Below are 17,550 nucleotides of genomic sequence, written 5' to 3'. Positions count from 1 at the left end.
TCCTTTATCAACTACATTCTTGAACTGAATCTTATGACTATGGGTAATGTCAAGTCACATATAGCGAGACGTTCGTTTTACTTGTTCTTGGCCGAGTCAACTCAAAAAGATAGGTTAAGTGAAATCTGTATTTCTACTCTTAAGCTATCACCTTGCAAGGGTTTAGAGTCGAGTCTTCCACAAGCGATCCTTGGATGTATCTCCCATTAATCGGGAGTGATAAATGCTCAATCCAATGTATAACTACCCTGACATTACTTCCTGTGACACCCAACCTTTGCAGTTCACACCCCAGAGTCATCTCTGTTAAGGATCGTGGGACCGCAGGATCAAAGTCTCACATTCAGTAATTCAGGATGACCAATTAACATTCTTTTGAGTCTGAGGATTAGTTATACCTAGTAATACCAATGAGATGAACAGTTGACAAGGATGAATCTACCCATCCTGTTATCTCAAATCGGATCCCCAATCCTAATGAACAACGTTTCACCGGATCTATGTAAATGTCCAGATATCTATATATATGAAGCTTGTGAGATCAGCTTTCTGTCGGACAGAAGACATTGTTACATACAAGTCTCAGCCGTGATATATCAATCCTAAACATATCACTTGACTTGGGGTGGTTTTAAGTTTATTAGTTTATTATAAAGTTTTGTCTCACTTCATGCTTGTATGAACACTTTATAATCACTTTAAACAAACTTACGGATTTCCTTTTATTAGACTTTATTCAGTGCTTAAAAGGGATTGCCTTTATATAGTTATAAAACATATATCTCATTAAAACAAATGATATAAAGAACAATTCATTTACAATAAGTTTGTATCCCGCAACAATTGACTATAGGACACTAAACCCCAACATACTCCCACTTGGACTAAAGCCAATTGTTTCTAAAACTTATCCCAGTAGAAGTTAAATGACGATCATGTACTTTCTGGGTTAAAGGCTTTGTCAACGGATCTGCAACGTTGTCCTCTGTAGGTACTCTTTCTATTCTCACATCTCCTCTAGCCACAATCTCTCTTATGATGTGGTATCGCTTTAGGTAGTGCTTGGATGCATTATGAGATCGTGGTTCCATTGCTTGCGCAATGGCTCCATTGTTATCACAGTACAGAGTAATGGGATTGACAATGTCAGGCACCACACCTAGTTCTGTAATGAACTTTCTAATCCAAACTGCTTCCTTTGCCGCTTCCGCAGCAGCGATGTACTTTGACTCGGTCGTAGAGAAAGCTACGCTTCCCTACTTGGAACTTTTCCAACTGACCGCGCCCCCATTTAGGATAAACAGGTATCCTGATTGGGATTTAAAATCATTCTCATCTGTGAGATGACTAGCGTCTGAAAATCCTTGTATTTTCAGATCTCCTTCTCCGTACATTAGGAACATATCTTTAGTCCTTCTCAAGTACTTAAGAATGTTCTTGACGGAAATCCAATGCTCGTCTCCCGGATTCCCTTGGTAACGACTCGTTACAGATAACGCGAACGCTACGTCAGGTCTAGTGCATAGCATAACATACATAATCGAACCGATCGCGCTGGCGTACGGGACTACAGCCATGCGTCGTTTGTCATCATCAGTTTTAGGACATTGATGATTGTTTAACTTTACTCCATGTACCATGGGTAAGTTACCTCGTTTCGATTCAAGCATGCTAAACCGATTTAGCACCTTTTCAATGTATGTAGCCTGTGAAAGACCAAGCAGTCTACGTGATCTATCTCTGTAGATTTTTATACCAAGTATATAGGCTGCTTCACCAAGGTCTTTCATTGAGAAGTTACCAGATAACCAAACTTTCACCGATTGTAATAGAGCAATGTCATTTCCCATTAACAGTATATCGTCCACATATAGTATGAGAAATGCTATAGAGCTCCCACTTGCTTTCTTGTAAATGCAAGCTTCTTCGCAATTTTGTTCGAAACCAAATTGTTTTATGGTTTCATCAAAACGCTTGTTCCAGCTTCTAGATGCTTGCTTGAGTCCATAAATGGATCTCTGAAGTTTGCAAACTTTATTTGCATCCTTTGATATGAAACCTTCAGGCTGCATCATGTATACATCCTCAAGCAGATTTCCATTTAGGAAAGCTGTTTTCACATCCATTTGCCAAATCTCATAATCAAAATGAGCGGCAATTGCAAGCATGATTCAGATTGATTTGGACATAGCAACAGGAGAGAAGGTTTCGTCATAATCAACACCTTGTTTCTGACGATATCCCTTCGCTACCAACCTAGCCTTGTAGGTGCTAACCTTTCCATCCATGTCAGTCTTCTTTTTGAAGATCCACCTGCACCCAATGGGTTTTATCCCTTCGGGTGGATCAACCAAAGTCCAAACTTGGTTAGTATACATGGAATCCATTTCAGAATCCATGGCCTCAAGCCATGCTTTAGAATCTGGACTAGTAAGAGCCTCTTCGTAGTTTTCGGGTTCGTCGTCTAACACAGGAACCTCGTCATCATCTCCCACTAGAAAACCATATCTAACTAGGAGTTCACGAACTCTTCGTGATCTACGAATAGGTGCCACTGGAGTCTCATCTAATGGGACTTCTTCGTGTACCTCAACCGCTTCTATTGTTTCAGTCATTGTTTCTTCCTCTTGAACTTCGTCGAGTTCAATCACGCTTCCCTTTTGTGTTTCTTCGAGAAACTCTTTCTCTAAGAAGGTTGCGTGTTTGGATACTATTACTTTCTGATCATCTGGATGATAGAAGTAATACCCTATGGTTTCCCTGGGATATCCAATGAAGAAACATTTATCAGATTTAGAATCTAATTTGTCGGACGCAACACGTTTGACATATGCTGAACAACCCCATACTCTCATGAACGAGAACACGGGTTTCTTACCAACGAACAATTCATATGGTGTGGAAACAACGGATTTAGTTGGTACTTGGTTCAGGGTGAAGAGGGAAGTTTCTAAGGCATAGCCCCAGAACGTCTTTGGAAGTAAGGCCATGCTCATCATAGATCGTACCATATCTAATAGGGTACGGTTTCTCCTCTCGGATACACCATTGTGTTGTGGTGTATAGGGAGGTGTCCATTGTGAGCATATCCCACATTCAGTTAGATAATTCAGAAAATCATCAGAAAGATATTCGCCACCTCGATCAGATCGAAGTGTTTTTATTTTCTTTCCTAATTGATTTTCCACTTCATTCTTGAAGCATTTGAACTTGTCAAAGGCTTCTGATTTGTGCCTCATCAAGTAGATATAACCATAGCGAGTATGATCATCTATGAAGCTAATGAAGTATCTGAATCCTCCTCTTGCTTGGACTGACATAGGACCACATACATCTGAATGAATGAGTCCTAGAGTGTCTGATACACGCTCACCTTTATTGCTAAAAGGTGTCTTTGTCATTTTACCTTTTAAACATGATTCGTATGTTTCCAATTATTCAGAATCGATTGGATCTATAAGCCCATCTGAATGTAGCTTTAGCATGCGTCTCTTGTTTATATGGCCTAAACGACAATGCCACAAGTAAGTTGAATTATCTAGCTTATGTCTTTTGGTATCAATTGCAAAAACAGGAGTTTTATCATCTAACACATAAATCCCATTTTGTGATATTCCTGAAAAATAAAAGATCGAATCTTTATAAAAATTGCAACTATTGTTCTTTATTGAAATATGAAAACCGTCGTCAACGAGACGGCTAATAGAAATAATGTTACGAGACATCTCAGGAACGTATAAACAATTCCTTAATTCTATTACAAGCCCAGAGGGCAAAAGTAAAACATAATCTCTAATTGCGAGGGCGGCAACTCTTGCTCCATTTCCCACTCGCAAGTTTATGCTTCCTTTCTTTAGTTCCTTAGTCTGTTTTAGCTCCTGCATATTTGTACAAATATGAGATCCACATCCGGTATCAAGTACCCAAGATTCAGACAATGAAACCGTATTTATTTCAATATAGAACATACCAGACGCTGAAGCACCGTTATTTGCCTTCTTGTGGAAGGTTAGGTACTCCAGACAGTTCCTCCTCCAATGCCCGAAATCACCACAATAGTGACACTTTCCTTTGGGCTTCTTTGGTTCCTTTCCCTTTGTTTCGGTGAGCACAACCCCCATGCATTTATCAAGATGGTTTGGATCGGGAGCGACCCCTTTCCTTTTTCTCGATCCTTCAATAGCAAGGGCCAACATTTCCTCGTTTTCTTTTATAATGGGCTCGACTGACTCGAGCATATGTGCAAGCTCTACAAGAGAGGTTTGCAAGCCACTCATCTGATAGTTCATGACGAACTGTGAGTAGCTCTCAGGGAGGGACTGTAGAAGTAAGTTTTCACTTAGTTCATGGTCCATCGCATCTCCAATACTAGAAAACTTGGTTATGAGGCTGATCATCTTGGCACAATGTACCATCACAGATGTGCCCTCCTGCATCTTGCTTTTATATAACTCTTTGGTTATTTCGAAGCGCTCGCACCGAGTTTCTATCACAAATAGCTCTTTAAGGTGCTTGACCATGGAAGAGGCATCCATATCTGAATGCAGTTGCCTTTTAACTTCCGGTGTCAATGATGCAAGTATGATGTCCCCTACTTGATCATCATCAGCTTTATGCTTCAAGTAAGCATAAACCTCTTGGTAGGGAGCATCATCCATTGGGTAAGGGGGTATCGGTGTATCAAGTACATACCCTTTCCTTTCGAACTTCAAAACAATTTTGAGGTTACGAAACCAGTCGGTGAAGTTTGAACCATTCAATTTGTTATCGGTAAGGATGTAACGCAGATCGGTGTTAGTGATGATTTTAAGAGTGTGTGTTTAAACAAAACCTGAGAGTGAGAAAGAGTAAACGTATGTCATTCATTTGCTTTAAAGTATAACAATCTAAAATTATAGGCCTTTTAATTTATTTCAGATTGCTCCCACTATTTTGTCAAATTAATAGCCCTCCATATTAATTCGAAGAATTTCACAAATCCTTTAGTGAGCTAGGATCCTAACTCCTGAGATTTCGCCTTGAGTTTGCTCAACAAGCTAGTCCCATTTGTTAGGTAGATTCATGTAATCAATCACATCTTGAATGTGATTCCTAGGTTATTGGGTTACTAACCACATTAGTAACTAATATGTTATTCACATTAATCCCAACCATATTGCCCATTAGTTTATGATAACATGAGTTTGCTCATCCAATTATCATAATCTAATTTAAGTATTACCCCATATTCATGAAAGAATGACTTTCGATAATTCAGGTGTTACCATAAGACCCCGAGCTTGAGTTTGCTCAACAACCCAAAGGCCCCCAGTACTGCCGGCTGAATTATAATATTAGGGAGGGGCAACCGATTTTAATAACTTACTTATTTACTTAACTTTTTAACGAGGGATTTTATTTAAGTCTCATAATCTAACTTAGTCTTGATTTGCTTTAGCATACATCAGACATACATACATTCACACACATTGGCGTTATGGACATATCATCTAAATTATTCCGTCGAGCCAGAGACGGAATAAAAGGCCAAACCTAAGGAAATACTAACTATTATATATTTCTCTTTAGGTCATCCGTCTTCTCCATGGCGCCTTGAAATTACATATTAATTTCTATACTACTATAAGAAAACTTCAATTGAATTGAAGGGAATCAGATGAGAGGAGAAATTACAATAGATAGTAGAAAGGCAGGACGCGCAGGCCCTATTTCAAAAATACCAAAAGACTAAAAGAGGGTCCAAATATGTCCATAACTCCAAACATGCATAGACTCAATTAAATAAATTTAATTGGTTGATTACATAACCGACTTATGTAATATTTAGGTTAATCACATTAACTCGTCAAATTAACTTTCATCCAATTTTACTTCTAATCGTTTTGTATCTTTATATTAATCCTTAGATTAATATAACCATATAAAACGTTGATTATGCACGTCCCAATTATTTTGATTTCAATTCATTTAACACTTCGATTTACATATTGGTAAAAACAAACATTTAAACGAATTTTTATTCGATAATCAAAACAGAAAACTATTAATTTCTGAAACATATATATACATTTAATACAAAACGATTTTAAACCATTTAAAATCAAGTGGGTATCGGGTCGGGCCCGAGAGCGGGCTGCTGCCGATTGGCAGCAGCCCTTAGGGCACGCGGGACGCCGCTGCCTTGCGGCAGCGGCGCCCCTGCGCCGCACGCGGCTGCTGCCGCGAGGCAGCAGCCGCGCGACAGCGGCCAGTCGCGCCGTGAGGCGCGACTCGGGCTGCTGTCGTTATATATATTTTTTATTATATATATATATATGTATATATATCAGTTCTAAAACAATTTTAAAACGATTTTCAGAAATAGGAAAAACTACAATAGATTTCCGTTTTATCATTTAGAATTAATAAAACTAATTTTATCAACCTAACTATAAAACTAATAGATTTTTTTATAACGATTATCAACCGAAATAATTAGGAACATAAGCATAATCAGTTTTAATTAACAATTAATCAAAACTCTATTTATCTTTAGAATTAATTAATCAAAACTATTTGTCAATTAATCCTAACCATAAATATTTATTCAATCCTATTGAAAACTTCTATATTTTCATATATGAAATAACGGATTTAACGATGTCTCGGATACCACTGAAAGGAAATTAGGGCTAAGGTATAGCAGCGGAAATATAAAAATTTTAGCCTATTTCCTTTTAACCATAGGATCCGTTAATCGTTATTTCATATAAAGAGGGATAAGAAGGAATACCTTTCGATGAACAATCTACCGTTGTTAAAGAAGCGCCCACAATTCTTCTCCGAGATTCCAACCACAAAGTTTAACACGGAGAGGTTAATATGAAATCAACCCTTATGAGATGCAACCAAAATAGATTGCCTCTAATTAACCAACACAAGATCAAAGAGAAAGAGGGATGAATAAGATTTATCAATCGATGGAATGCCGTATGAATTCTTATCCACGAACTAGGGGATGGGAATTCTTTTTCTCTATCTAATTAGTAATTTCGAAAATCACTATAGGGGGAGGTTAGAGGCTTGGTCGAAATTCACATGGGAGGGGGTATATATAGTTGCTTGAATCTAAACCCTAGTTAGATAGGAATAGGTTACTTAATAGGAATCCAATTCGGAAAAGGATTCCTAATTATTATCTCACTATATATCTAATATATTTAGGATAATAATAAATAACCTAATTGGATAATAATAGGAGTATATTAATCCAATTAAAACTCCTATTTTAATTATCTCTTAATTAATTTAATTCATAATTCTAATCAAATTAGGATTAATGGAATAAAATCAATTCCTTATCTCTATATACAAATTTCACCCCCTCCATATATTTGGGCCTTACTGGGCTCAATTGGGCTTCCATCTATTAATCATATCCATCTCTCTTTTGGTTCCAAGTCTTATGTGTGATCCATTAGGTTCTTACTACTTCTGGCCGTATGCAACTATTAAATTAATTTCTTCAAGAATTATATTTAATCCTTGCATAACGGAATGATGTACTGAGTATGTTATTGTCAAGTCTGTAATCATTCCCCCAGAGTCCGTTAAGAAGACAGGTTGATTCTGTCGTTAACCCTTCCGTATTAGTTACGGTATAATTCGATCCTTTATCAACTACATCCTTGAACTGAATCTTATGACTATGGGTAATGTCAAGTCACATATAGCGAGACGTTCGTTTTACTTATTCTTGGCCGAGTCAACTCAAAAAGATAGGTTAAGTGAAATCTGTATTTCTACTCTTAAGTTATCACCTTGCAAGGGTTTAGAGTCGAGTCTTCCACAAGCGATCCTTGGATGTATCTCCCATTAATCGGGAGTGATAAATGCTCAATCCAATGTATAACTACCCTGACATTACTTCCTGTGACACCCAACCTTTGCAGTTCACACCCCAGAGTCATCTCTGTTAAGGATCGTGGGACCGCAGGATCAAAGTCTCACATTCAGTAATTCAGGATGACCAATTAACATTCTTTTGAGTCTGAGGATTAGTTATACCTAGTAATACCAATGAGATGAACAGTTGACAAGGATGAATCTACCCATCCTGTTATCTCAAATCGGATCCCCAATCCTAATGAACAACGTTTCACCGGATCTATGTAACTGTCTAGATATCTATATATATGAAGCTTGTGAGATCAGCTTTCTGTCGGACAGAAGACATTGTTACATACAAGTCTCAACCGTGATATATCAATCCTAAACATATCACTTGACTTGGAGTGGTTTTAAGTTTATTAGTTTATTATAAAGTTTTGTCTCACTTCATGCTTGTATGAACACTTTATAATCACTTTAAACAAACTTACGGATTTCCTTTTATTAGACTTTATTCAGTGCTTAAAAAGGATTGCCTTTATATAGTTATAAAACATATATCTCATTAAAACAAATGATATAAAGAACAATTCATTTACAATAAGTTTGTATCCCGCAACAATTGACTATAGGACACTAAACCCCAACAACAACAGTAGAGGGCCAACAGTTCGTGCTTGTTGACCTTAGTGGACTCGGACTTCCCCGAGAAGTAAAATGAGATGAAGCGGTGGAGGTAAGTAAAATGGTGTTGGAGCCATTGAGTGTCAATGGAGAAGGGGCGGTTATGGAGGCGGAAGTTGAAGAGGGCGGCTCCGGGGACGTTGTTGGAGGTGAGGGTGGTGTAGAACTCCACCACTAGTGACGGGTACACCGGCCGATGCGTAGAGTAGAGGTCGTACCAACCGAGGGCACGGAGGCGAGCTTCGAAGGGAATGCCTAGATCATATTGATCAAGCACGCTATGTTGGATATAGGGAAGCTCCTTGATAGTGGCGACACAAAGATCTTCGTACCTTTGGGCCTCCTCCTCGGTTAGGAGATGAAAAGGAGCCCGGTATTGGAGGGTGAGTGGTGGGGTTTCCTCCCGTTCGGGAGGTGGAGGTGATTGTTGGTTTTGTGCGGAATGGGAGGATCGGGCCCGAGTGGACCATGGGGGCGCATGTCGGCGGTTTTCTTTCGCCTAACCATGGTGGTAATGGAAGATAGATGAAGAGTAGAAGAGGCGTAAGGGAAATTTGGTGTGAGTTGTGAGGAAGAAAAGGGAGAGAAGGGGAGATATATATATAGGGGGAAAGTAGGGATCCAAGCAAAACTCGGATCCCCAGGAGGGATACGCGAGGCGTGAAGCGGCCACGCCACGCGTATCCCACCTCTTGAGCGTCAATTACGCAATAGGGGCGCGATACGCGGGGCGTACATGGGGGTACGCCACACGTAGTGCACCTCCTGCCCTTTTTGATGGAAGAAAAAGGCAGGGACGCGGGGCGTACAGAGGAGTACGCCGCGCGTAAAAACGAACTTGGAGCAATCTTTTTCGGTTTTTAGATGTATTTTGAATTTTTTTTTTGGAGTTTTGATTTATGATGTTATTAATGAGGTGTTAATGTTTTTATGGTTTTTATGTTGAATTAATGTTTTTGTGTGTTTTAATTTTGAAATTAAGAGGGTAGTTAATGCAAAATTTATTATGGAGGGAGGTTGAGGATTTGAATTTGAAAAGGTGGAAGTTGATTGGAGAGGAGAAGAGGTGGAGTGGAGAAGTGGGAAAGATTTTTGGGGAAGAGGAATGATGGGAGGTTATGAAGAAAAAGCTGCCATGGGGAGTTGTGATTCACAACTCCCCGAGGATACGCGCGGCGCACCCCAGGGTACGCCCCCGCGTGTCCTCTATGTGGCTCTTATTAAGATGAATTAGGGAAGGTACGCGGGGCGCGCCTATAGGTACGCCCTACGTAGTGTGCCTTTTTTGTTGGAAACAGGAGCAGACACACAAATACGCGGGGCGTGAAGGTGTGTACGCCCCGCGTGACTTCAAAAATTTGGATAAAAATGGGATTTGTTTTTCTTATTTTTATTTATGATAGCTGAAAAGGAGGATGATGAGATGGTGGAAACTAACAATGGCATATGTAAAAATAACTAGAAGTAGAGACAAACAAAAATAAAAATAAGTTGAAAAACGTTTATAGTACATATAAACAAGTGGTTCGAGAAATTCAAACCGGTGCTACGTTTTGAGTCGAAGTAGCTCGACTTTCTCATATGGCGGCTCATTGCAAAGCATCCGCGTTGGAGCTTGACGGTTCCAAACTTCCCCTATTCATGAGTGTTATCGCTTGTCCGGATTCCCGATTCTTACCCCGCGGGTTTTATTCAGTATTTGCCAGGAGGGTTCCTAGAGGCCTTTCCTGCTGTTGACGGTTTAGGTGGGCTACTTGGCGGCTAAGATCCCTGCAAAACACTTCGCTATCGGAAAGACGGGTTAATATGTCCTTCAACAAAGACGTGACCAATTGGTCATGTACATTGTTGGAAGGTGGAGCGTTCCGATTACCGGGCGTGGCTTGTGATTGCCCGAGCCCGTTTTCCCGAAATTCTTGCTCAAAGCCGGATGGGGGCCTCAACACGTTATTATTATTGCCATATGACAAGTTCGGGTGTTGGTACCGAGGCCTCCATCCGCCGTTACTATTATTGTGGTGGTGATAGGAGTTTGGATTGGGATTATACCTTGGATTTCCTCCTACGTAACTTACACTCTTGATGTCACCGACGAAAGGGCTATCGGCTTGGCAGTTGAGTCTGTCGTGGTCTCCACCACAGTGATTGCACATCAGGACCTGTGCACTTTTGTTGAGGCTTAGCTGGGCAATTAATGAGTCAAGTTTCTTATGCATTTCTGCTATGGAGCTTTTCGGAGCCTCTTTCTCCAGAGCAAACATTTGGTGTCGCGACGGGCCGGCAAGCCGATCCTCTTACCATTGCACGCTTTTCCTCGCGAGCTTATGAATGAGCTCGTAGGCCTCACTAGCTGACTTCCGAAATAGATCCCCACCTGCAGCGGAATCAACAGTCGCACGGTTAGTGGGGGTTAACCCATGGTAAAAAGTGCTTACCAAGTCGTGCTTCGGGATGTCATGGTGGGGGCAGTTTCGGAGCAACTTCCAGAACCTAGCCCAAGCTGCATGAAGGGCCTCGCATTCCAACTGCCTGAAGGACGTGATATCGGTCCGTAACTTGACTATTTTGGATGGCGGAAAATAGTAGGAAAGGAACTCCTTTTCGAGCTCCTCCCATGACGTGATGGATCCCGCCTCCAATGAGTGTAGCCATTCCAACGCCTGTCCTGTCAATGAAAAAGGAAACAATTTTAGTCTCACAGCCTCAACGGGAACACCATTTTGCCGAGAGGTATCGGCACACATAAGAAATTTATCCAAATGTTAGTTGGGGTTCTCATGGAGTTCCCCTCCGAATTGACCACATTGTTGTATCAGTTGGATCATGCCGGTCTTGATCTCGTATGTGTTGGCCGGGATCATGGGAGCGACAATGCCATTATGATTTTAGGGACGATGCGGAGCAAGGATCTCCATCATCGAACGCGTATCATTGCCCCCGCGGATGTTGTTCACGTGCGGCCTTTGGTTTCCATTGGGTTGGTTGACCTCGGCATTGGGGTTTGCCATTCTTTCTTTACGTAACCTACAAAGAGTACGTTCAATTTCGAGATCAATAGGTACGAGAGAATCACTTTTAGATCGGGTGTGCATAAAGTAAAACAAGTATAAAAGAATTATCAACAAGAAAGAATAATGTTAGTAAAAGTATATATAAACAATTTATACAAAAAGAATGCTTAAACTAACAATGAAACGTTTTTGTCTAATATTGTAGGAGATTATAAATCCCCGGCAACGGCGCTAAAAACTTGATGCGGCGTAGGATCTAGGTAGAGTTTTCTAATGACTAAATGTGTATTGCGGTGAATGTGCTATGAATATGGATGTGATCTTTTAAATGTTCTAACTCCACTAGACACTACGACTACTTAGGGGCAAGTGTACCCCGTCGTATCAAGTAATAATCCGGTTAAGACCGGGTATCGAATCCACGGGATTTATAATTACAAGTATTAGATGACTCAGTTTCGTATGTTATTTAAGCGGTGATTACTTTCGGGTAAAGTAAGACGCAACTACACACTATTCCTAACTATTGGCGACACAGATTTATGTAGCTAAACCCTATGAAGTATGATGAATAACGATAAGTTATAACCATGATAAATAACGACTCTAAATGTATACGGATAATAATTTACTCTTGTAAAGACGACTAAGTGTAGTAGGACCGACCCGTGAAGCACTTAGACTACGTGATTCCTAGTCAAGGCGTGTCTAATGCGGGGGAATTAGAAACTAGGGCCCGTAAGTTCAGTGGCTTGTCAATTCCTACGGTTTCCGGTTTGTCACTTTCGGTAAGGCAACACCTATATAACTCCCTAAGGATACCCCGAATGGCGGCAAAAATCGCGTTCTCCTACACAATAATCAATTACGAATATCAAAACAAGTAATAAACATTAACACGTAAAGGGAAATAGAGATTATGAATCATAAATTATAAATATGGAAAGTGAATAGATGAAATACAACCAAGCCTAGTACATATGAAGAGTACAAGCTAATTAGCAGGTAAAAAGGGAGAATCCGCCCTTGGAACTAGCTAACCGGACTCAAAGCCGTCTCCTAGGTCGTGGAGGTGGAACTCTCGAGCTTGGTGACGAGTGGTGGAACGGAACTTCGATGGAACGCCGGAACAACCGAACAAGCTCTCGAGGGGGAGAGTTTAACTACAAAATCTGAATCTAAATTACAATAATCAAAAGAGTATAGTTTTTGCTCTCTAGTGTGTAATTGGTATCAAATGGAGTTCAAGAGCTTCCTATTTATAAACATCAAGCAAGGGCAATGTTGTAACTTCACAAAGCACAAGTATATGGAGCAACATTATTTGGTGCAGAAATCCCATGATACGCCCTACGTAAGTGCCTATTCCGTCAGAAATCTCCTGCATGTGGACCAATTCCATGTCTTGTTGTCTCAAGCACGCCCTGCGTAGCTGAAGTACGCCCCATGTGTTTGAGTCTCTGAAGTTTTATTGCTTGAATTGGAGCTTTTACGCCGTGCGTAGCTGAAGCACGCCCCGCATAAATGAGTCTCTGAGCTTTTATCATTGAGGAATTGCCTGGTACGCCTCGCGTGTATGATGATACGCCTCGCATACGAAGAGTTGACTCAAGGAGACAGTGCAGTCTGATTTTCAGGATTAGGCCAATTATTTCCGACATGTGTCATACGCCCCGCGTATGCTGAGTCAATTCCACATGGTGTCTGCGGATAAGGCAATTATTGCTGACACCATGTTTCACGCCCCGCGTAAAGGATGATACACCCCGCGTATTTGAGTAGATTTTTGCTCCTTGCTTGTACCTGAAATACAAATCTTGCGAGCCGAGTTAGCTTGACGTTTTTATTTCCTAAACTAATCAAAAACACGGAAAATTAACTGAAAGTACGAAATTTATTTTTATTTCTTTATTTTATCAAAACTCTTTATTTTTGTAATTAAACTTATTTATTTTATCCAAAATCAACCCGTAAATCACGCTAAAAGATAGGGGTAAAATACCCCTATCAATACTCAGCAAGATGACCCAAGTATACCGAGAGAAATCATCTACAATGACAAAGGAAAATCTCTTACCACCCAAGCTCAGCAGCTGGACTGGTCCGAAAAGATCCAAGTGTAGTAACTCCAGTGGACGCTTGGTTGAGACTACATTTTTACTTTGAAAAGACTTTTTGGTTTGTTTACCTTGCTGACAAGCATTGCATAATTGATCTTTCTCAAATCTAAGTTTGGACAAACCCTCAACTAATTGCTTTCTTTGACACTAAGAGGTCCATGCTTACATGACAAAGTCTCCTATGCCATAGCCAGGAATTATCTTCCTTTGACACTAAGCATATATTTTTTGAAAACTTCTTTTCTAAACTCAGCATGAACACGTTGTCAACACGAGGGGCAGTTAAAATCAAATCATTTGTTTTATCCTCAAGTATCCGACACTCAGTGGCATCAAATACAACCTTTCTACCGTTGTCACACAGCTGAGCTACGCTCAATAAGTTATACTTGAGACCCTTGACTAGGGAGACTGACTCAATAGTACCTGATCCCACTATCTTACCCTTTTTGTTGTCTCCGAAACTTACATTTCCACCTCGTTTATGCACAAGTGTGATGAACTGAGTTTCATCACCAGTCATATGCCTTGAGCATGCGCTGTCAATGTACCATAGCTTTGACTTCTCCGCGCACCTCAGGCTCACTTGCAATCAGTGTTCTAAAAATCGGTCAAGTCGGCGACTAATCGGCCGATATATCGGTGATTTTTACAACACCGACCGATTTTATATAACTGGTCGGCATAAGTCGGGAGCCCGATTTTCTTCCGCCTAGGCGATTCAAATCGGGTTAAGTCGGACAAGCCGGTCAAGTCGGACAAGTCGGGTTAGGCGGGAAAAATCAGTCTAGGCGGAAAAAATCGGCTGAATCGGGTTAAAATCGGCTGAAATGTGTTAAAATCGGTCCAATTTATAAATTACAATTAGTAAAAAATAATACAAGTAATTAGTATTAACTAATAACTATTTTATTATTTATTTAAAATAAATATTTATATTTTTCTATTATATAATATTTATTATTATTATTTTTAGATAGTATAATTTATATTTTAAATGTGTTTATGTAATATTTATTTAATATAAATCTAAAAAATATAAAAATACAAATCCGATTAATCACCGATTAATCTTCGATTAATCCCCAATTAATCTTTGGAGGTCTTGTCCGCCCGATTAGCGCCTAGCGACTTTTACAACACTGCCTGCAATTGAGTTAGTTATCTTTAGGTACCCAATTCTTTTTGGGTCCTCGTTTGTTAGAGACAGCAGGTGATGCATCATATTTAACCTTGTGACGACATACATTTATTGTGTGGCCATCTTTTCCACAAAAGTCACAAGAAACCACCATTTGAGGGCGTTTCCATTTTTGGTCAGCACGATGGTGCTGAGCATACCAACACACACTTACAGTGTGTCCTCTCTTTCAACAACAGTCACACTGACTGTTCTGCTGATTGTACCGTCTTTGCTGACCGGTACCTGAATACTCAGCATTTGGATAGAACCTTTTCTTAGCCGATGGACTCAGCTGGTTCTGTATTAAGGTGATGTCCTTTCTCAGTTTCTTAGAATCAGATTGGACTTCCGAGACAAACCGATGCATGATTTTTAGATTTTCATATTGCCTGGTATTGTCTTGGAGAAGATGTCGGAGATCATTCAGTTTGACCTCCTCAATCTTATCACACCGCCTGCTGAGTGCTCTTATTTTCTTATTACACTTTTTGATCAGTGTATAGAGATCACTCAGGGTATTAACCTTTTCATTCCTGAGCAAGGGTATAGATGTTACCTCATGGTCAGACCCATCGGAGAGGTCAGCTTGCTCAGATTGGCAGTTGTCAGCAGCTTCATCGGCCATGAAACAAATGTTTGCTGACTCGGTGACATCAGCTTCTGACGAGGTTGACTCATCGCTGTCACTCCATGTGGCCACCATTGCCTTTCTACTACCTTTCTTTTCTTTCTTCAGAGTAGGACAACTTGATTTGATATGCCCAGTTTGATGGCATTCGAAACATGTAACAGGCTTGGAGCTGTCCCTTTTGTGTCTGCTGTCGCTGGACTCAGCTTTGTATTTATCACTTCTTTTGAATGGCCTCTTGCTGTATTTGTCATTTTTCTTAAACAGCTTCTTCATCTTCCTTGTGAACATGGCCATTTCCTCATCATCTGATGAGTCAGCTTTTGTTGAGTCAGCTTTCATGACAAGAGATTTTTGCTTCTTGTCCTCAGACTTTTCTTTAGCCTCAAAATTCTTCATGGAGATCTCGTGGGTCAGCAGAGATCCAATCAGCTCATCATATTTATACGTGGTCAGGTCCTGAGCTTCTTCCACAACTGTCTTCTTAGCTTGCCAGCTTTTGGGGAGGCTTCTCAAGATTTTCTTCACCTGTTCTTCTTTTGAAGTTCTTGCCGAGTCTCTTAAGCTCATTTATGATATTGGTGAACTTTGGGTTCATCTCAGAGATGTCTTCATTTTCGTTCATCTCAAATAGCTCGTATAGTCTCATATGTTGATTCACCTTGGACTCCTTGACCTTGCTAGTTCCTTCATAGGTCACCTCCAGCTTCTTCCAGATTTCTTGTGCTGACTCACAACTTGAAATTTTGTTGTACTCTGCAGCATCTAACGCACAGTGAAGCATATTGATAGCCGAAGCATTATTTTGTAATTTTTTAAGGTCATCCTCTGACCACTTAGACTCACTCTTGACAGACTTTACTCCGTCAATAATTTCATAGGGAACAAACAGGCCTTGGACTATAGCCAACCATGCACTCATGTTTATTGCCTAAATGAAGTTTTTCATCCTGTTCTTCCAAAATGTATAATTTGACCCGAACAACAAAGGAGGCCGACTAATAGATAATCCCTCAGGGAGTATCTGTGTTGTTTGATTTCCTGGAAGGAAACGAGTGCTGTTCTCAGCCATTTACAGGGATCAGCTCAAAATAGTTTTATCTTGAATAGTGAGCTACTGAGCTCTGATACCACTTGTTGGTCCCGTGTAACTTAATATGATTAGTTCCAAAGGGGGGGTTAGGAACTAATATAACTTTTTCGCTTAATAATGCTAACTTAATTAAATGTTTGATAATTTAACTCAGCTTTAGGTCAGCAAGGTTGAGAGAAGTGTGAGACAACTTTAGTCAGACACTAACTCGAGCTGTTTCAATCTGCGAGTTGGGAAATAACACTTTAGGTCAGCTTCCAACTCAGCACTCTGATTATGCAGCGTTGGCTTATACAAATTATATACTGAGTAATTTAAGCAAGCAACACATACATATATATCAAGAGAACGGTTTAGAGATTACTCAGCAGTCTTATCCTGGTTCGGCCTCTCCGCCTACGTCCAGTCCCCAGAATCCTTCTAGGCTTTTTCAATCCACTATTGAGCTCTTTAAAGGTAGAGCACAAACCGTTTACAAAGAAATTGAGTATGCAAGAGTACCGTCCTCTATTCGTCTACTCAATCCTACTGAGTGCTATAACCGAACACTAAGATTTTCTCTACCGCTGAGTACTAAAACCGAGCACTCAGTTTCACTCTTCTAACCTTTACAATTGATACAAGATTGTTCTCACTGAATGAAGAACACTTTAGAACACTTTAGATGAATACAAATTCACTATAGACTTTTACACAATGATTGGAAATTGGGTGTAAGAACTTGCTTTTTCTAATCAGACAGCTTCTCTTTTGGATCTTTAACTTAGCGAAGACCTTGAGTGTCTTTTTCTTTTTGTAATTCGGCAAAGGATCCAAGTGATGAACTTGTCCTTTTATAGCAAATTCTGAAGCTTCAATGATTTGAATTCGGACATATCCATTGAATTCAAACAGCCTTCTTTCGTCATTGATAGGTCAGCTTCCAGAATTGCAGGCCAATCTTGTCGTCTGAATTTAGCAGA

Source organism: Euphorbia lathyris, chromosome 7 (assembly GCF_963576675.1).
Source record: "Euphorbia lathyris chromosome 7, ddEupLath1.1, whole genome shotgun sequence".
Taxonomy (NCBI): Eukaryota; Viridiplantae; Streptophyta; class Magnoliopsida; order Malpighiales; family Euphorbiaceae; genus Euphorbia; species Euphorbia lathyris.
Note: the sequence above shows the minus strand (reverse complement) of the source record.